This window comes from Salmo trutta, chromosome 39 (genome assembly GCF_901001165.1).
Source record: "Salmo trutta chromosome 39, fSalTru1.1, whole genome shotgun sequence".
NCBI classification, from domain to species: domain Eukaryota; kingdom Metazoa; phylum Chordata; class Actinopteri; order Salmoniformes; family Salmonidae; genus Salmo; species Salmo trutta.
Genome location: NC_042995.1, coordinates 14,229,126 through 14,250,988, shown reverse-complemented (window position 1 = coordinate 14,250,988; position 21,863 = coordinate 14,229,126).

Here is a 21,863-nt window from a genome sequence, read left to right as displayed (position 1 = left end):
AGGGAAGTATCAGTCCACATCGGCTTGAGAGAAAGGGAAGTATCAGACCACATCGTTTTGAGAGAAAGGGAAGTATCAGACCACATCGTTTTGAGAGAAAGGGAAGTATCAGTCCACATCGGTTTGAGAGAAAGGGAAGTATCAGTCCACATCGGTTTGAGAGAAAGGGAAGTATCAGTCCACATCGTTTTGAGAGAAAGGGAAGTATCAGTCCACATCGGTTTGAGAGAAAGGGAAGTATCAGTCCACATCGTTTTCAGAGAAAAGGAAGTATCAGTCCACATCGGTTTGAGAGAAAGGGAAGTATCAGTCCACATCGTTTCCAGAGAAAAGGAAGTATCAGTCCACATCGGTTTGAGAGAAAGGGAAGTATCAGTCCACATCGGTTTGAGAGAAAGGGAAGTATCAGTCCACATCGGTTTGAGAGAAAGGGAAGTATCAGTCCACATCGGTTTGAGAGAAAGGGAAGTATCAGTCCACATCGGTTTGAGAGAAAGGGAGCTATCAGTCCACATCGTTTTGAGAGAAAAGGAAGTATCAGTCCACATCGGATTGAGAGAAAGGGAAGTATCAGTCCACATCGGTTTGAGAGAAAGGGAAGTATCAGTCCACATCGGTTTGAGAGAAAGGGAGCTATCAGTCCACATCGTTTTGAGAGAAAGGGAAGTATCAGTCCACATCGGTTTGAGAGAAAGGGAGCTATCAGTCCACATCGGTTTGAGAGAAAGGGAAGTATCAGTCCACATCGGTTTGAGAGAAAGGGAGCTATCAGTCCACATCGTTTTGAGAGAAAGGGAAGTATCAGTCCACATCGGTTTGAGAGAAAGGGAAGTATCAGTCCACATCGGTTTGAGAGAAAGGGAAGTATCAGTCCACATCGGTTTGAGAGAAAGGGAAGTATCAGTCCACATCGGTTTGAGAGAAAGGGAAGTATCAGTCCACATCGGTTTGAGAGAAAGGGAAGTATCAGTCCACATCGTTTTGAGAGAAAGGGGAGTATCAGTCCACATCAGTTTGAGAGAAAGGGAAGTATCAGTCCACATCGTTTTGAGAGAAAGGGAAGTATCAGTCCACATCGGTTTGAGAGAAAGGGAAGTATCAGTCCACATCGGTTTGAGAGAAAGGGAAGTATCAGTCCACATCGTTTTGAGAGAAAGGGAAGTATCAGTCCACATCGGTTTGAGAGAAAGGGAAGTATCAGTCCACATCGTTTTGAGAGAAAGGGAAGTATCAGTCCACATCGGTTTGAGAGAAAGGGAAGTATCAGTCCACATCGGTTTGAGAGAAAGGGAAGTATCAGTCCACATCGGTTTGAGAGAAAGGGAAGTATCAGTCCACATCGGTTTGAGAGAAAGGGGAGTATCAGTCCACATCAGTTTGAGAGAAAGGGAAGTATCAGTCCACATCGGTTTGAGAGAAAGGGAAGTATCAGTCCACATCGTTTTGAGTGAAAGTATGTGGAGTACAGTAAGTTTGTTGGCCAATGTGTCTGTGAGGCTGGTATGAGAGGCTGGTGTGAGAGTTTTCATGAAAGATTTTGCGTCAAGTTGTGCGTCTTTTTTACTCACATTTCATTTCACTAGCACTAATTGATTGATGTTCTGATGGTAACATTTAAATATGCTCATGCCTGCATTACTGAGTCGAACATCACCCCACAGCACATAATTTAGCTAATGTCTCTCTCGCCGCTTTGCACGTCCTCCAAATTTACCGCCATAATCTCGGTGACAGACGACATTAATTACAGCTCTCTCCTCGCATCATCTCTGATTACAATTTCACACGTTTCAATGGAGCGCTCACTGTGTTGCTATACGGAGCGGCTTCGAGACGACACCACCGCCCGCCGTCGACCAATGACTTGGGGATTTTGTAATTCCTCAGAGACTCGCGGAAGCAGAAAATGTCGACATGTGATGTGCGACAGCCGAGTCAAAGCCCAATGTGCTCAAGCGAAATGCTTTAATTGCGGCGCATAATGGCAATAAATCTCAACGGCATCTTCATTAGGACAGTGTCGTTGGTCCTAAATGAAGGGACAATGAAGTGCTAACTCCTCGCCGGATACACGCATTCACATTTCACATTTGCCAAGTTTAATTAAGCAATAGATTACGTTTTAAAGGGGGCGTTCGATGTGATGAAATCTCTTGAGTGGTCGGATAAACACTAGAATAGGTTCAGTACTTCAATGTCGAATGGGTTTGGAAATAATTTTAAATGGTCTAGACTAGTTTATATTGTCACCAGTCTTTGGCACATCATCAAGTTGATAACGATGTTGAGGCAGTTGGGAAGTTGTCTGACTCATTTGTACTTTTCCTTACACTATTCATGTTATGATCATTGCATGTTAGAGTTAGACGAGTTTTTTATTAACAATTATATTTGAACAAGTCTTATAAATGAATATATTATATCTACAGTTTATCAGCGTACACCCAATATGTTCCCGCTGTTGATGATGTTTATTATGCATTATGGTTGAACCAAAAGATTACATGTAACAAATATTTAATGACATTGGAAACAATTAAATATACAGTACCAGTCAAAAGTTTGAAAACATCTACTCATTCAAAGGTTTTTCTTTATTTTTGCTATTTTCTACTTTGTAGAATAATAGTGAAGACATCAAAACTATGAAATAACACATATGGAATCAGGTAGTAACCAAAAAAGTGTTAAACAAATCAAAGTATTTTTCAATTTTTCAAAGTAGCCACCCTTTGCCTTGATGATGGCTTTGCATACTCTTGGTATTCTCTCAACCAGCTTCACCTGGAATGCTTTTCCAACAGTCTTGAAGGAGTTTCCACATAGGCTGAGCACTTGTTGGCTGTTTTTCCTTCACTCTGCGGTCCATCTCATCCCAAACCATCTCAATTGGGTTGAGGTCGGGTGATTGTGGAGGCCAGTTCATCTGATGCAGCACTCCATCACTCTCCTTCTTGGTCAAATAGCCCTTACACAGCCTGGAGGTGTGTTGGGTAATTGTCCTGTTGAAAAACAAATTATAATCCCACTAAGCGCAAACCAGATGGGATGGCGTATCGCTGCAGAATGCTGTGGTAGCCATGCTGGTTAAGTGTGCTTTGAATTCTAAATAAATCACAGACAGTGTCACCAACAAAGCACCCCCGCACTATCACACCTCCTCCTCCATGCTTCACGGTGGGAACCACACATGCGGAGATCATCCATTCACCTACTTGTCACAACACAACTGATTGGCTCAAACACATTAAGAAGTTCCATAAATGAACTTTTAACAAGGCACACCTGTTCATTGAAATGCATTCCAGGTGACTTCCTCATGAAACTGGTTGAGAGAATGCCAAGAGTGTGCAAAGCTGCCATCAAGGCAAAGGGTGGCTACTTTGAAGAATCTCAAATATAAAATATATTTTGATTTGTTTAACACTTTTTTGGTTACTACATGATTCCATGTGTTATTTAATATGTCTTCACTATTATTCTACAATGTAGGAAATAGTCAAAATAAAGAAAACCCCTGGAATGAGTATGTGTGTCCAAACTTTTGACTGGTACTGTACAGTATATGTGAAATTAAATTAAACAATATTGTATGTTGATGCTAATCTTATGCTAATGCTAATGATAACAATAACCTAATATATTCAATATGCTGTAAACTATTGTCTTTTAACAGTTTCACTCAATTCATTTGATTCAGCCCAATAATTATGACACACCCCTCACTATTTTCATTGGTTGCACTAATTGCACTGTTTTGTCTACAGCCTGGTTCAAGCGTTAGTGACGTTACCCTGAAGGAGGCACATTGAAGCCGAAACATTGGTGATTTACCCAATAAATTACTGGGAGTTTGTTTATACATAGAGTGTGCTACTCTCTTTGTTTTCATAGAGTTAGCAGGGTTCGCGGAGTTAGCAGAGTTAACCAGGTTAGCAGAAGTCCCAAGGCAAACTTCCACTTCCTGATGCAGCTTTCTTCAAGTGAACATTAACTCTTTACTGTTTCCTTTTAATAGTGCATTTTTGCTAAAGACCACAGGTTCTGTATACCCCCCTTCCCTCTTTAAAATATCCCTTTAACAACCCCCAAGGACTCCAGACGAATTGCGAGAGACAGCTGTTGTGAATCAAATATTGAATAGTTTCTGTCTATCGACTCATTTTCTGCATAATTTCACTTGTAAATTATATCCCTGAACAAATTTGGCATAGGAAAAAGCATGAAGTAACACAAATTGGGCTTAATTGAAATCCTTACCACAATACCACAATTTAAAACAATACCACAATTGGTCCCGTGTGGCTCAGTTGGTAGAGCATGGTGTTTGCAATGCCAGGGTTGTGGGTTCTATTCCCACGGGGGACCAGTATGGAAAAAAATGTATAAAATGTATGCATTCACCACTGTAAGTCGCTCTGGATAAGAGCGTCTGCTAAATGACTAAAATGTAGAAGTTATCCTTCATTGCGGCATTGAGTTTTGGTTTGACTCTATTTTCTGAGCTAATCAGACACAGGTTTAGTGTTTATAAACAAATGAAGTGTAAATTAATGCTTCGCTCTCTCTAAAAAGGGTTTACAGATTTCCGGCAGATTTTTTTGATGTTGTGTCTGGAATCCTCTTTGACCTTTTCACCCTTATTATGGGCTGCCCGTTGCTTGCCTGTCGTGCAGTTACACCATGTTGAATGGAGTCCTGGCCTGCCTAGTTGCACTAATGCCCTTGTCTGACATTCAGACCAACTCATGGAGATTCCAGGGAGTATGTTTGCTTTGTTTCATGGTCTTAAGGGTAAATATCCACTGCTATTGGGTAGCATGAGGGCAATGCGTATAGTGATTACGAGGCAATTAAACGCAGTTAAACCAACTAGTTAGCAATTACAATATTTACAATTACGATATTGTAAACTTTAAAGCAGGGGTGGGCAACTCCAGTCCTCGAGGGCCTGATTGATGTCACACTTTTTCTCCACCCCTAGCAAACACAGCTGATTAATCACATTGCATTCTAAACTGGAGATCATGATTAGGTGATTATTGGAGTCAGCTGTGTTAGCTGGGGCTGGGGCAAAACTGTGACACCAATCAGGCCCCGGAGGACTGGAATTGCCCACCCCTGCCTTACATGTGATCACATGTGAAGTATTCCAAAACATGTTTTCATATGATTTCACATGTGAAATCATGTGTTTTTTCTCTAAAGGTACAAGTCTGTAACATTTGCCTATCAAGGTCCAACACTAAAATAATGTTTAGTCTCTTGCCCCTTTGTTTGGAAATTATATCTTCTTTATCTTGAATTAACGACTGAATAATCATCGGAGACAAACGGTGCTATGCGAGACATTTGGCCCTCCACCACTCCTCCTCTCCTCCACCACTCCTCCACCACTCCACCACTCCTCTACCATTCCTCTACTCCTCTCCTCCACTCCACCAGTCCTCCTCTCCTCCACCACTCCTCCTCTCCTCCACTCCACCACTCCTCCTCTCCTCCACTCCTCTCCTCCACCACTCCACCACTCCTCCACTCCTCCTCTGCAGTCTCTCTCTGTCTGTTGGATTCACATCAGGAACTTTTCTTTCCTAGATTCACCTGTGAACCTGGCCGCGTTGAGCAGTTAGATTTTTCTACTATGTGCCTGGGAGCTACGTTGTGAACCTTCAAAGGTCTGGCTCACTCCATAAAGCCTCTGTGAGACTCAGAGCGGGATCGGGATCTAAGCCCCCGGCCGTCGAATGCTCCGGAGCGTTCCGAGGAACTGGAGGATTGAGGAAGCTGATGGGGATTGACAAGGCCACTCGGACGAGGAGGGGGAGAGGGAGAGGAGGGGAAGAGAGACGATACCCGGACGAGGAGGGGGAGAGGGAGAGGAGGGGAAGAGACACGCTACCCGGATGAGGAGGGAGAGAGGCAGAGGAGGGGTAGAGAGACGCTACCCGGATGAGGAGGGAGAGAGGCAGAGGAGGGGTAGAGAGACGCTACCCGGATGAGGAGGGAGAGAGGCAGAGGAGGGGTAGAGAGACGCTACCCGGATGAGGAGGGGAGAGGAGGGGAAGAGAGACGCTACCCGGACGAGGAGGGGGAGAGGGAGAAGAGGGGAAGAGAGACGCTACCCGGATGAGGAGGGAGAGAGGCAGAGGAGGGGTAGAGAGACGCTACCCGGATGAGGAGAGGCAGAGGAGGGGTAGAGAGACGCTACCCGGATGAGGAGGGAGAGAGGCAGAGGAGGGGTAGAGAGACGCTACCCGGATGAGGAGGGAGAGAGGCAGAGGAGGGGTAGAGAGACGCTACCCGGATGAGGAGGGGAGAGGAGGGGAAGAGAGACGCTACCCGGACGAGGAGGGGGAGAGGGAGAAGAGGGGAAGAGAGACGCTACCCGGATGAGGAGGGAGAGAGGCAGAGGAGGGGTAGAGAGACGCTACCCGGATGAGGAGGGGCAGAGGAGGGGAAGAGAGACGCTACCCGGATGAGGAGGGAGAGAGGCAGAGGAGGGGAAGAGAGACGCTACCCGGATGAGGAGGGAGAGAGGGAGAAGAGGGGAAGAGAGACGATACCCAGACGAGGAGGGAGAGAGGGAGAAGAGGGGAAGAGAGACGATACCCGGACGAGGAGGGAGAGAGGGAGAAGAGGGGAAGAGAGACGCTACCCGGATGAGGAGGGAGAGAGGGAGAAGAGGGGAAGAGAGACGATACCCGGACGAGGAGGGAGAGAGGGAGAAGAGGGGAAGAGAGACGATACCCGGACGAGGAGGGAGAGAGGGAGAAGAGGGGAAGAGAGACGATACCCGGACGAGGAGGGAGAGAGGGAGAAGAGGGGAAGAGAGACGATACCCGGATGAGGAGGGAGAGAGGGAGAAGAGGGGAAGAGAGACGATACCTGGATGAGGAGGGAGAGAGGGAGAAGAGGGGAAGAGAGACGATACCCGGACGAGGAGGGAGAGAGGGAGAAGAGGGGAAGAGAGACGCTACCCAGATGAGGAGCGAGAGAGGGAGAAGAGGGGAAGAGAGACGCTACCCGGATGAGGAGGGAGAGAGGGAGAAGAGGGGAAGAGAGACGCTACCCGAATGAGGAGGGGGAGAGGAGGGGAAGAGAGACGATACCCGGATGAGGAGGGAGAGAGGCAGAGGAGGGGTAGAGAGACGCTACCCGGATGAGGAGCGAGAGAGGGAGAAGAGGGGAAGAGAGACGCTACCCGGATGAGGAGGGAGAGAGGCAGAGGAGGGGAAGAGAGACGCTACCCGGATGAGGAGGGAGAGAGAGAGAAGAGGGGAAGAGAGACGCTACCCGGATGAGGAGGGAGAGAGGCAGAGGAGGGGAAGAGAGACGCTACCCGGATGAGGAGGGAGAGAGAGAGAAGAGGGGAAGAGAGATGCTACCCGGATGAGGAGGGAGAGAGGGAGAAGAGGGGAAGAGAGACACCAAACAGGTGGGAGGGGGGTGAGCGGGTTGATGAGGATGACAGTGAGGAACAGGAGCTGGGACACACACCATTCATTAGACAACACTATCACTCGCATAACAGAGATCCCCTCCTGCGTCAATGGTAACCATGAGGGCGACGTACAAGATACGAATAGCATAGACTGGATAGTGCATCTTTCCCATTCCCATCAGGGGATAAATGGTTCTGTACCCCTTAGAAATAGAAGCGCAAGAACAGACATGACAATTTCATTGTTACACTTGACTAGGTATTTCCATTTTAGTCATTATATTTCTATGCTGTACCCTATCTTTGCTAACCTGCATCCTGAAAATAAGTGACAGTTCAGGGAGAATCCTCTGCAGAGACGCCACATGGCAATGCCTGTGTGTGTGTGTGTGTGTGTGTGTGTGTGTGTGTGTGTGTGTGTGTGTGTGTGTGTGTGTGTGTGTGTGTGTGTGTGTGTGTGTGTGTGAGTGCTCATGGGAAGAAGTGCTGTTGAATCCTCTTTTTAATCTGTCCGTCAAGGCTATTGAAAGTGCTGTCTTCCTTATTACCAACCAGCCTTGGTACGTACATGAACGCACACGTGTACAAGAACACACATAACCACAAAATGCAAGATGGCGCCGACAGAGATGGTCGCTTCGCGTTCTTAGGGAACTATGCAGTATTTTGTTTTTTTATGTATTATTTCTTACGTTGTTACCCCAGGAAATCTTAAGCCTTATTACATACAGCTGGGAAGAACTATTGAATATAAGAGCAACGTCAATTTACCAACATTACGACCAGGAATACAACTTTCCCAAAGCAGATCCTCTGTTCGTAACCACCAACCAGTACAATGGATCTGATCCCAGAAGGCGACCCAAAACTACGGCGCCTCAGAAGGGGCAGACGGAGTGGTCTTCTGGTCAGGCTCCGTAGATAGGCACATCTATCACTGCTCCCGAGTATACTACTCGCCAATGTCCAGTCTCTTGACAACAAGGTAGACAGAATTCGAGCAAGGGTTGCCTTCCAGAGAGACATCAGAGATCGTAACATTCTCTGTTTCACGGAAACATGGCTCACTCGGGATATGTTATCAGAATCGGTACAGCCACCCGGTTTCTTCACGCATCGCGCTGACAGAAACAAACATCTCTCTGGTAAGAAGAAGGGCGGGGGTGTATGCCTTATGATTAACGACTCGTCGTGTAATGATAACAACATACAGGAACTCAAGTCCTTTTGTTCACCTCACCTAGAATTCCTTACAATCAAATGCCGACCGCATTATCTACCAAGAGAATTCTCTTCGATTATAATCACAGCCGTGTATATCCCCCCCAAGCAGATACCTCGTCGGCCCTGAAAGATCTTCACTGGACTCTATGTAAACTGGAAACTACATATCCTGAGGCTGCATTTATTGTAGCCGGGGATTTAGCAAAGCTAATCTGAATACAAAGCTCCCTAAATTGTATCAGCATATCGAGCTGGCAGCATTCTGGATCATTGCTACTCTAACTTCCGCGACGCATACAAAGCCCTCACCCGCCCTCCTTTCGGCAAATCTGACCACGACTCCATTTTGTTGCTCCCAGCCTGTAGACAGAAACTAAAACAGGAAACGCCCGTGCTCAGGTCTGTTCAACGCTGGTCCGACCAATCGGATTCCACGCTCCAAGATTGTTTCGATCACGTGGACTGGGATATGTTCCGGATAGCCTCAGACAACAACATTGATGTATACGCTGACTCGTTGAGCGAGTTTATTAGCAAGTGCATTGGTGATGTTGTAGCCACGGTGACTATTAAAACCTTCCCTAACCAGAAACTGTGGATTGATGGCAGCATTCACGCAAAACTGAAAGCACGAACCATTGCTTTTAATCATGGCAAGGCGACCGGAAACATGACCGAATACAAACAGTGTAGCTATTCCCTCCGCAAAGCATTCAAACAAGCTAAGCATCAGTATAGAGACAAAGTAGAGTCCCAATTCAAAGGCTCAAACACGAGACGTATGTGGCAGGGTCTACAGTCAATCACGGATTACAAAAAGAAAACCAGCCCCGTCGCGCCTTGCTCCCAGACAAATTAATCAACTTCTTTGCTCGCTTTGAGGACAATAAAGTGCTACTGACACGGCACGCTACCAAAACCTGTGGGCTCTCTCTCCTTCACGGTGGCCAACGTGAGTAAAACATGTAAACATGTTTACCCACGCAAGGCTGCCGGCCCAGACGGCATCCCTAGCGCGTCCTCAGAGCATGCGCAGACCAGCTGGCTGGTGTGTTTACGGACATAAATGTGCTGTGCCCACATGCTTCAAGAGGGCCACCATTGTTCCTGTTCCCAAGAAAGCTATGGTAACTGAGCCAAACGACTATTGTCCTGTAGCTCTCTCTTCTGTCATCATGAAGTGCTTTGAGAGACTAGTCAAGGATCATATGACCTCCACCCTACCTGATACCCCAGACCTACTCCAATTTGTTTACCGCCCCAATAGGTCCACAGACGACGCAATCGCAATCACACTGCACACTGCCCTAACCCATCTGGACAAGAGGAATACCTACGTAAGAATGCTGTTCATTGACTACAGCTCAGCATTTAACACCATAGTACCCCCCAAACTTGTCATTAAGCTTGAGACCCTGGGTCTCAACCCCGCCCTGTGCAACTGGGTCCTGGACTTTCTGATGGGGCACCCCTAGGTGGTGAGGGTAGGAAACAACATCTCCACCCCGCTGATCCTCAACACTGGGGCCCCACAAGGGTGCGTTCTCAGCCCTCTTCTGTACTCCCTGTTCACCCATGACTGTGTGGCCATGCACGCCTCCAACTCAATCATCAAGTTTGTAGACGACACTACGGTGGTAGGCTTGATTACCAACAACGACGAGATGGCCTACAGGGAGGAGGTGAGGGCCCTCGGAGTGTGGTGTCAGGAAAATAACCTCACACTCAACGTCAACAAAACAAAGCAGATGATCGTGGACTTCAGAAAACAGCAGAGGGAGCACCCACCTATCCACATCGATGGAGACTGAAGAAATTTGGCTTGTCACCGAAAACACTCACAAATTTTTACAGATGCACAATCGAGAGCATCCTGTATCACTGCCTGGTACAGAAACTGCTCCGCCCACAACCGTAAGGCTCTCCAGAGGGTGGTGCGGTCTTCACAATGCATCACCGGGGGCAAACTGCCTGCCCTCCAGGACACCTACATCACCCGATGTCAGAGGAAGGTCAAAAAGATCATCAAGGACAACAACCACCTGAGCCACTGCCTGTTCCCTCCGCTATCATCCAGAAGGCGAGGTCAGTACAGGTGCATGAAGCTGGGACTGAGAGACTGAAAACAGCTTCTATCTCAAGGCCACCAGACAATTAAACAGCCATCACTAGCACAGAGTGGCTGCTGGCAACATATAAACATAGACTCAAAATCTCTAGCCACTTTAATAATGAATAATTGGATGTAATAAATGTATCACTAGTCACTTTAAACAATGCCTCTTTACATAATGTTTACATGCCCTACATTACTCATCTCATATGCATATACTGTACTCTATACCATCTACTGCATCTTGCCTATGCTGCACGGCAATTGCTCATTCATATGTTTATATGTACATATTTTTATTCATCCCTTTACACTTGTGTGTAGAAGGTAGTTGTTGTGAAATTGTTAGATTACTTGTTAGATATTACTTCACTGTCGGAACTAGAAGCACAAGCATTTCGCTACACTCGGATTAACATCTGCTAACCATGTGTATGTGACCAATAACATTTTATTTTATTTGAGCCTATGCACACACAGGCACACGCACAGATGCACAAACACACACTAGAAATATTTTTTAAGAATGCATGTTAAAAGGTCAAAAGCAGCAGTTTTTATATAAAATCATTTCTGGGGAGTAAGTACGTTCAGTACATGAAAACATAATAGAATGTTCAATTGAACGGAAACGGTGCTGTACTGAATGACCAGTTGAAAAACAGGGAGGGGTTGAGTACTGGGTTCAAAATGTACAGCTGCCTTTTAAATCCGTCACTCATTGCAAACCACTTCTCAGCACACCCACCGAACACAGCAAACATACCTCAAAGTCAGTTCAAGAACATAAAAGAACATTTTGGGAAAATGTGTCTTCAGTACAAACCGTTATGCAACGTCGCAAACGTTCAAGTGATCTGAATGCACAAATAAAATAAATGTCACGGCTGTCGAAAGGATCGGACCAAAATGCAGCCCAGTCTGGCGCCTAGGTGGTGCCAGACTGGAGGCGAACTGGAGGCGAACTGGAGACCAGGCATGCTGAGCAGGCCTACTCCTTCCTGGCTGAATGAACATCTTCGCCCTACACCGGTGAGGAGCTTGCACCGACCACACCGGGCTGTGAGTGCGTATGGGCGATATAGTGCGCATCACACCATGCTCGTTCATCCACTCTCTCCTCAGCACGCCCCCACCGCAGTGCTCTCGATGCCAGTACCTCTCTCCGGAATCTTGCGTCGAGCTCCGCGCTTGACTCCTTGACTGGCTCCGGTTCCCTCCACAGCTCCCTCTGATAAGCACGGGAAGTTAGATCAGGTCTCCCCCCTGACATCGTCAAACTCCCCGTGTGCCCCCCCCAAAAATGTTTTGGTGGGGCTGCCTCTCAGCCTTGCCTCTCGGTGCATATAGAGCCTTGTAGTATCGTCGCTCCCTTTTTGCTGCTTCCATTTCCTCCCTCGGGCGACGATACTCCCCAGCCTGCCTCCAGGGTCCTTTACCATCCAAAATCTCCTCCCAAGTCCATTCCTCCAGATCCTCCTTACCACGCTGCTTGGTCCTTTTTTGGTGGGTGATTCATGGCTGTCGAAAGGATCGGACCAAGATGCAGCGTGTTTGTAGTTCCACATCTTTATTTATTCGTGAAACGTAATGCAATACACTAAATACTTGAACTAACAAAAACAATAAACCGTGACAAAGAGCGAAAACACACTACTCAAAATATAATCACCCACAAAAACAGGTGGGAGAAACATCAACTTAAATATGACCTCCAATTAGAGACTACAACGACCAGCTGCCTCTAATTGGAGATCATGCCAAACAAAACCAACATAGAAATACAAAACTAGAAACTGAACATAGAAATACAAAACATAGACAAACACCCCCTGTCACGCCCTGACCTACTCTACCATAGAAAATAACCACTTACTATGGTCAGGACGTGATAATAAAACTTTATTTATACAGCACATTTCAGACATGGAAGGCAACGCAATGTGCTTTACAGGAAAACACAAATAAACAATGAAAGTAAAAGCTGTATTATTTACTACACAACAAACATAAGATAAAAAACAAAAGAATGACAAAAACTGAACAACTAAAAAGCACCCTAAGCGCCTGTTCTGATTAGAAGGTCCTGTGTAGATTAGATTTTCTCCCAGCAACTATCAGGAAATAACATTGATCACATGTTTATTTTATTTTACAATGTTAGTTTCATCAGCTGTTGTACAGTAAAATATATTTCATTTTTTATTTAACTAGGCAAGTCAGTTAAAAACAAATTCTTATTTACAATGACGGCCTACCCCGGTCAAACCTGGACGATGCTTGGCCAATTGTGCGCCGCCCTATGGGACTCCCAATCACAGGAAAAACTGAATTTTGACTACACTGGTCCTTGAAACTAAAAAGTACACTTTATTTAGCAAAAGGAAGAACTGGAGGGTTGATGGTTGATCAGATTTCATGAGACAGTCCTGTTCTCGGGAGAAAAACCCCTTCCTCTTGACATTTGAATCCCCTATTTTTCAAATTGAACATATCACCGAAAAACGAATGTAATAAAGATTGGAGAGTGAAGGGGAGGGGGAGGTAAAGAGGAAGAATAATGATAGCAAGTGGTATGATCTAGATCAAATCTGTAAATGTTACGGGGTGAAAGGCCCATTGATCTTATCAACTCATTGTTCCTGCACCGTAAGGATTTATGACTAGGTATATCAGTGTATTGATGGCCGTTCTCGTTGGACCCAATGCTCTCTCTCCCTCTCTTCTCTCCTCCCATAGCTTAGACTGTAGCGATCCAAAGCTCCACACGCATACAGTACAGCAGATCTGGGTTCAAATACTATTTAAAATCATTTGAAATACTTTAGCAGGGATTGATTGAGCTTGCCTGGCGCAGTTGAACCAATAGAACAGTCACAAAACTGCAAACCCTGCCCATCTGGCACTCCGGGCAGGCCAACGCTAAAAGTATTTTAAAGATTTCAAATACTATTTGAACCCAGGTCTGCAATACAAGGACTCATTTAAATTGATTTACATCTCCAGACCCAACAATAAGTTGTCAATTGAATTCTCATTAGAATTCAGACTCTCGTTTGAATAATGTCATACGGCTCAACGTAGACGGATGAAAGACAGACAGTTGACAGCTTGTCGGAGTATGAGTTTTAATCAAACGAGGGGAAAATGCCACGGTGATATTGATGCTATGGTCTTTAGCTCCCTCACTGCGTCTGTTTTGCTGTGGTTATTCTACAAAATGTGGTAAACAGCTATCTTATTATGGATGTGCACGTTACATTTTGGCTAATGTAATACTTGTAAAATATGGTCTCAGTTTATCATTCATTTATTATTTATAATCCACATTCATGTCCATTGCACTTTAGTGGAACATAATGTATCACTTTAAGTGTGAAATAATGGAGCATTTCCCTAGCAAGCTGCAAGAGCTACACAAACTTCATAAAAGCATTGCATTTTAAGCTTGTCCATTTGTAACATCCGCCTCTATATAAATTGCATGATCAACCAAATGGAACTAAACGTAATTAAGCCCAGTACAAGGTTAATTTGGTCAGTAATGGTATTAAATGAGTATATGGAGATAGTTCCCTTTCTAAATACCAATTCATTAAATCCCTGTTATTAAAATATGAAACTGGGAAATTACACAGAGCATATACACATTAACGGTCATTAGTAATAGATTCATGTATTTGTCTTAGCAAAAGCCTCGCCAGAGAGTCTCAAGGTGAATTTTTATGTTCAATATAATTAATCATCACTTCAGTAACCTTTTATTCCAAATCTAAAATTGTCATTACTTGTACACACACTCATGTATTCATATCTTTCTATGGTTAGGCTTGGTCAAGGTCCACGCATCAGAAGAGCTATTCAAATATACAAAATAAACTGGGTGTTATAAGAATCTTAATAAGCGTAATAATTGGTAAGTGGATGTATTGATTCAAGTTGAGGTGGCTGGTCCATAAAGGAAAATTGCTTTTTATATTCACATTTAACTGTAATTCAAATTCTGATGTTATTGTCTTGCATTCGTTGTGGTCTTTTGTGTTTGGCCCAAGGCTGATCTCCACAATTGTCACGTCTCTCTACGAGAGGTGGGTGTAGGAGTCAGGCGCAGGAGAGGAGATAAACGCAATCACAAGAGTTTAATAAAGTCCATCAAAAAGCATACAGGCACAGGACCAAAATATACAGACCAAAATAACCAATAGAACGAAATCCTAAGGAAATACACCTGAAAGAAATAGATGAACAAAAATAACATCACCCAACATAAACCAGGGAAACGAAAATAAACCCACACGAAACAAAGCGGGTAGAGAGAAAATAAATACCCACACTAATCAACCTAAACAAGGAACAGATGCACAAACAAAACACACAAGACAAAACTAAAAAGAAAAAAGGATCAGTGGCAGCTAGTAGACCGGCGATGACGACCACCGAGCACCACCCGAACAGGGAGAGGAGCCACCTTTGGTGGAAGTCGTGACAGTACCCCCCCACTGACGTGCGGCTGCCGCAGCGCGCCGAAGCCGACCTCGAGGACGACCCGGAGGACGAGGCACAGGGCGATCCGGACAGCGGTTGTGGAACTCCCTCAGCAATGATGGGTCCAAGATGTCCCCCCTCCTTACCCAGCACCTCTCCTCCGGGCCGTACCCCTCCCAATCCATGAGGAACTGCAGGCCCCCTACCCGGCGCCTAGAGTCCAGGATGGACCGTACAGTGTATGCCGGTGCCCCCTCGATGTCCAGGGGGGGGACCTCCCGCACATCAGCGTCCTGCAGTGGACCAGCTACCACCGGCCTGAGGAGAGACACATGAAACGAGGGGTTAATACGATAGTGAGGGGGGAGTCTTAACCTATAACATACCTCGTTTATTCTCCTCAGGACTTTAAATGGCCCTACAAACCGTGGGCCCAGCTTCCGGTAGGGCAGGCGGAGGGACAGGTTTCGGGTCGAGAGCCAGACCCAGTCCCCCGGCGTGAACACTGGAGCCTTACTGTGGTGGCGGTCAGCGCTCACCTTCTGCCGTCCACCAGCCCGTTTAAGAGACTCCTGGACGGCTCTCCAGGTCTCCTTTGAGCGCTGCACCCAATCCTTCACCGCAGGAACCTCGGTCTGGCCCTGATGCCATGGTACCAGGACCGGCTGATAGCCCAACACGCACTGAAACGGTGACATGTTCGTGGAAGAGTGGCGGAGTGAATTCTGTGCCATCTCGGCCCATGGGATGAACCTCGCCCACTCTCCTGGCCGGTCCTAGCAATATGACCGCAAAAACCTGCCCACATCCTGATTAACTCTTTCCACCTGCCCATTACTCTCGGGGTGAAAACCAGAGGTCAGGCTGATCGAGACCCACAGACGCTCCATAAACGCCCTTCACACCCGGGACGTAAACTGGGGACCCCGATCAGAAACTATGTCCTCAGGCACCCCATAGTGCCGGAAGACGTGTGTAAACAGGGCCTCTGTGGTCTGCAGTGCCGTAGGTAGACCAGGCAAAGGGAGGAGACGGCAGGACTTAGAAAATCTATCCACAACGACCAGGATCATAGTTTTCCCCTGCGATGGAGGAAGATCGGTGAGGAAATCCACCGACAGGTGGGACCAAGGCCGCTGTGGAACGGGAAGGGGCTGTAACTCCCCTCTAGGCAGGTGTCTAGGAGCCTTACACTGAGCGCACACCGAACAGGAGGAGATGTACATCCTCACGTCCTTAGCTAAAGTGGGCCACCAGTACCTCTCTCTAAGACCCCGCACAGTCCGATCAATACCTAGAGGACCAGAGGAGGGTAGCGTGTGAGCCCATCTGATCAATCTATCGCGAACACCAAGCGGAACGTACTTTCGACCAGCTGGACAACCTGGTGGAGGGGGATCTGATCGTGATGCCCGCTCGATGTCCGCGTCCACCTCCCACACCACCGGTGCCACCAGGCAAGAGGCCGGAAGTATGGGAGTGGGATCGATCGACTGCTACTCAGTATCATAGAGACGGGACAGTGCGTCAGCCTTAGTGTTTTGGGAACCTGGTCTATGCGAGATGGTGAAGCGGAATCTAGGGAAAAACATCGCCCACCTAGCCTGATGGGGATTCAGTCTCCTCGCCGCCTGGATGTACTCCAGATTACGGTGGTCAGTCCAGATGAGAAAAGAGTGTTTCGCTCCCTCAAGCCAATGTCTCCACACCTTCAGGGCTCAGACCACAGCCAACAACTCCCGGTCCCCCACATCAGTTTCGCTCCGCCTGACTGAGCTTCCTAGAGAAGAAAGCGCAGGTAGCAAAGCTTGGGGGGGTGTGCCCGAGCGCTGGGAGAGCACAGCTCCAACCCCAGCCTCAGACGCATCCACCTCCACTATGAATGGCAAAGAGGGGTCCGAATGTGCCAAAACGGGAGCATCGATGAACAGAGACCAAAAGCTTTGTCCGTCTCCGCTGATCACCTCAAATGCACCGCCCCCCCCCTTCAGCAGTGAGGTAATGGGAGCAGCCACCTGTCCAAAATCCCAGATAAACCTCCGGTAGTAATTGGCAAACCCTAAAAACCGCTGCACTTCTTTTACCGTGGTCGGAGTCGGCCAATTACGCACGGCCGCAATGCGGTCACATTCCATCTTCACCCCAGATGTGGAAATGCGGTACCCCAGAAAGGAGGCAGATTGTTTGGAAAACAAACATTTCTCGGCCTTGACGTATAGGTCATGCTCCAACAATCGTCCAAGTACCTTGCGCACCAGGTACACATGCGCGGCGTGTGTAGCAGAATAGATCAGAATGTCATCGATGTTGACCACCACACCCTGTCCGTGCACGTCCCTGAGAATCTCGTCTACAAAGGATTGGAAAACTGCTGGAGCATTCTTCAACCCATACGGCATGACGAGGTACTCATAATGGCCAGATGTGGTACTAAACGCGGTTTTCCATCTCCATCTCAGATACGCACCAAGTTATACGCGCTCCTGAGATCCAGTTTTGTGAAGAAGCGTGCTCTGTGAAATGACTCCACCGCCGTGGCGATGAGAAGTAGTGGGTAACTGAAGCCCACTGTAATGGAATTTAGACCTCGATAGTCAATACACGGACGCAGACCTCCATCCTTCTTCTTCACAAAAAATAAACTCAAGGAGATGGGTGACATGGATGGCCGAATGTATCCCTGACTCAGAGATTCAGTGATATATGTCTCCATAGCCACTGTCTCCTCCTGTGACAAGGGATACACGTGACTCCTAGGAAGTGCAGCGTTAACCTGGAGGTCTATCGCACAATCCCCTCGTCGATGTGGTGGTAATTGGGTCGCCCTCTTTTTATTGAAAGCGATAGCCAAATCGGCATATTCGGAGGGAATGCGCACGGTGGAGACTTGGTCTGGACTCTCCACCATCGTCACACCGATAGAAACACCTAAACACCTACTTGAGCACTCCTCTGACCACCCCTCTAGAGCCCCCTGTCTCCACGAAATTTTTGGATTGTGATCAGCCAACCAGGGAAACCCCAGCACCACTGGAAACGCAGGAGAGTCAATGAGGAAGAGGCTACTCCGCTCCTCATGCCCCCCTCGCGTCACCATGTCCAGTGGAACCGTGGCCTCCCTGACCAGCCCTGACCCTAGTGGTCGACTATCTAAGGCGTGCACGGAGAAGGGTTGGTCCAACTGAACAAAGAGAATCCCTAACTTATTAGCGAACCCACAATCAATAAAGCTCCCTGCTGCACCTGAATCTACTAGCGCCTTACGCAGGGAGTGAGGGGAAAATTCAGGAAAGGAAACATACACATACATATTACCAACAGGGAGCTCTGGGTGAGTTTGGTGCGGACTCACCTGGGGTGTTCGAGCAGCGCTCTGCCTGCCCTCTCGACTCCCAGACGAGCTCCTCCAGCACCGGTCAGCAGTGTGTCCTCTGCGACCACAACTGGTTCAGGAGAAGTCTCCTCCGGTCAGCCTAGCGGCAGCACTTCCCAATTCCATGGGAATCAGAGCAGGTAGGCTGGGAGGTGGAACGAGCAGGACCCGATCAGGATGCCCACGGGAGCCAGCAAGTTGTCCAGTCGACTGGACATGTCTATGAGCTGGTCCAAGGTATGGGAGGTGTCCTGACAGGCTAGCTCCCTGCGGACGTCCTCTCGTAGGCTACACCTATAATGGTCTATCAGGGCCCTCTCATTCCACCCTGTGCCTGCAACCAGGGTCCGGAACTCCAGCGCGAAGTCCTGTGCGCTCCTCGTCTCCTGCCTCAGATGAAACAGACATTCACCCGCCACTCTACCTTCAGGTGGATGGTCGAACACAGCCCGGAAGCGGCGGGTGAACACTGGGTAATCCTGCCTCACTGAGTCTGGGCCTTCCCAAACTGCATTGGCCCCCTCCAGGGCTCTCCCCGAAACGCAGGAGACGAGGGCATTAACACTCTCCTCTCCCGAGGGAGTTGGGCGAACGGTCACTAGGTAAAGTTCTAATTGGAGCAGGAACCCCTTGCACCCGGCAGCCGATCCATCATACTCCCTCGGGAGCGCGAGTCGAATCCCGCTGGAACTGGATACCGTTGGAGAGTGTGGTGGTGCAGGCTGAAGAGTGGCTGATGATGGTGTAGAGATTCCACTCCTCTCCCATCTCTCCAGTCTCGACAGTACCTGATCCATAGCTGTTCCTAACTGGTGGAGAACGGCTGTATGTTGGTTTACACGCTCCTCCATGGATGGGGAAGGTGCGTCTGCTCCTGCTGACTCCATAATTATGGTGCGGGTTTTCTGTCACGTCTCTCTACGAGAGGTGGGTGTAGGAGTCAGGCGCAGGAGAGGAGATAAATGCAATCACAAGAGTTTAATAAAGTCCATCAAAAAACATACAGGCACAGGACCAAAATATACAGACCAAAATAACCAATAGAACGAAATCCTAAGGAAATACACCTGAAAGAAATAGATGAACAAAAATAACGCCACCCAACATAAAACAGGGAAACGAAAATAAACCCACATGAAACAAAGTGGGTAGAGAGAAAATAAATACCCGCACTAATCAACCTAAACAAGGAACAGATGCACAAACAAAACACACAAGACAAAACTAAAAAGAAAAAAGGATCAGTGGCAGCTAGTAGACCGGCGACAACGACCGCCGAGCACCACCCGAACAGGGAGAGGAGCCACCTTTGGTGGAAGTCGTGACAACAATAACCTTATTGTAACGGTCGTCGTATGAAGTGGACCAAGGCGCCGCGGGTTGAGTGCTCATTTGAACTTTTATTTGAACACTGAAAAAACAAAACAAGAAAACGAACGAACGCACAGTAATGCAGGCTACACACAGCTATGCAAAAAAACAACTTCCCACAAACCACAAGTGAAAAAAGGGCTACCTAAGTATGACTCCCAATCAGCAACAACGATGTACAGCTGTTCCTGATTGAGATCCATACCAGGCCAAGAAAGAAATACACAACCTAGAAAATCATAGAAATACAAAACCAGAACAATACCCAAAAACTCCTACAACACAAAACAAACACACACCTCTTACATAATAACATACCCAATAAACCCCGAAACACTCTAAACAAACGCCCCCTGCCACGTCCTGACCAAATTATAATAACAAATAACCCCTTTACTTGTCAGGACGTGACACTTATTCTCACCTTAGTATTCAAAGTTTATTTATTTATTTATTTTTATTTCACCTTTATTTAACCATGTAGGCTAGTTGAGAACAAGTTCTCATTTGCAACTGTGACCTGGCCAAGATAAAGCATAGCAATTCGACACATACAACAACACAGAGTTACACATGGAATAAACAAAACATACAGTCAATAATACAGTTGAACAAAAGAAAACAAAAAGTCTATATACAGTGAGTGCAAATGAGGTAAGTTAAGACAATAAATAGGCCATGGTGGCGAAGTAATTACAATATAGCAATTAAACACTGGAATGTTAGATGTGCAGAAGATGAATGTGCAAGGAGAGATACTGGGGTGCAAAGGAGCAAGATAAATAAATAAATAAATACAGTATGGGGATGAGGTAGGTAGATAGATGGGCTGTTTACAGATGGGCTATGTACAGGTGTAGTGATCTGTGAGCTGCTCTGACAGCTGGTGCTTAAAGCTAGTGAGGGAGATATGAGTCTCCAGCTTCAGAGATTTTTGCAGTTCGTTCCAGTCATTGGCAGCAGAGAACTGGAAGGAAAGACGATCAAAGGAGGAATTGGCTTTGGGGGTGACCAGTGAGATATACCTGCTGGAGCGCGTGCTAGGAGTGGGTGCTGCTATGGGGACCAGTGAGCTGAGATAAGGCAAGGCTTTACCTAGCAGAGACTTGTAGATAACCTGTAGCCAGTGGGTTTGGCGACGAGTATGAAGCGAGGGCCAACCAACGAGAGCATACAGGTCGCAATGGTGGGTAGTATTTGGGGCTTTGGTGACAAAACGGATGGCACTGTGATAGACTGCATCCAGTTTGTTGAGTAAAGTGTTGGAGGCTATTTTATAGATGACGTCGCCGAAGTCGAGGATCGGTAGGACGGTCCGTTTTACGAGGGTATGTTTGGCAGCATGAGTGAAGGATGCTTTGTTGCGATATAGGAAGCCGATTCTAGATTTAATTTTGGATTGGAGATTCTTAATGTGAGTCTGGAAGGAGAGTTTACAGTCTAACCAGACACCCAGGTATTTGTAGTTGTCCACGTATTCTAAGTCAGAGCCATCCAGAGTAGTGATGCTGGACGGGCGAGCAGGTGCAGGCAGTGATCGATTGAATAGCATGCATTTAGTTTTACTTGCGTTTAAGAGCAGTTGGAGGCCACGGAAGGAGAGTTGTATGGCATTGAAGCTAGTCTGGAGGTTAGTTAACACAGTGTCCAAAGAGGGGCCAGAAGTATACAGAATGGTGTCATCTGCGTAGAGGTGGATCAGAGAATCACCAGCAGCAAGAGCAACATCATTGATGTATACAGAGAAGAGAGTCGGCCCGAGAATTGAACCCTGTGGCACACCCATAGAGACTGCCAGAGGTCCGGACAACAGGCCCTCCGATTTGACACACTGAACTCTATATGAGAAGTAGTTG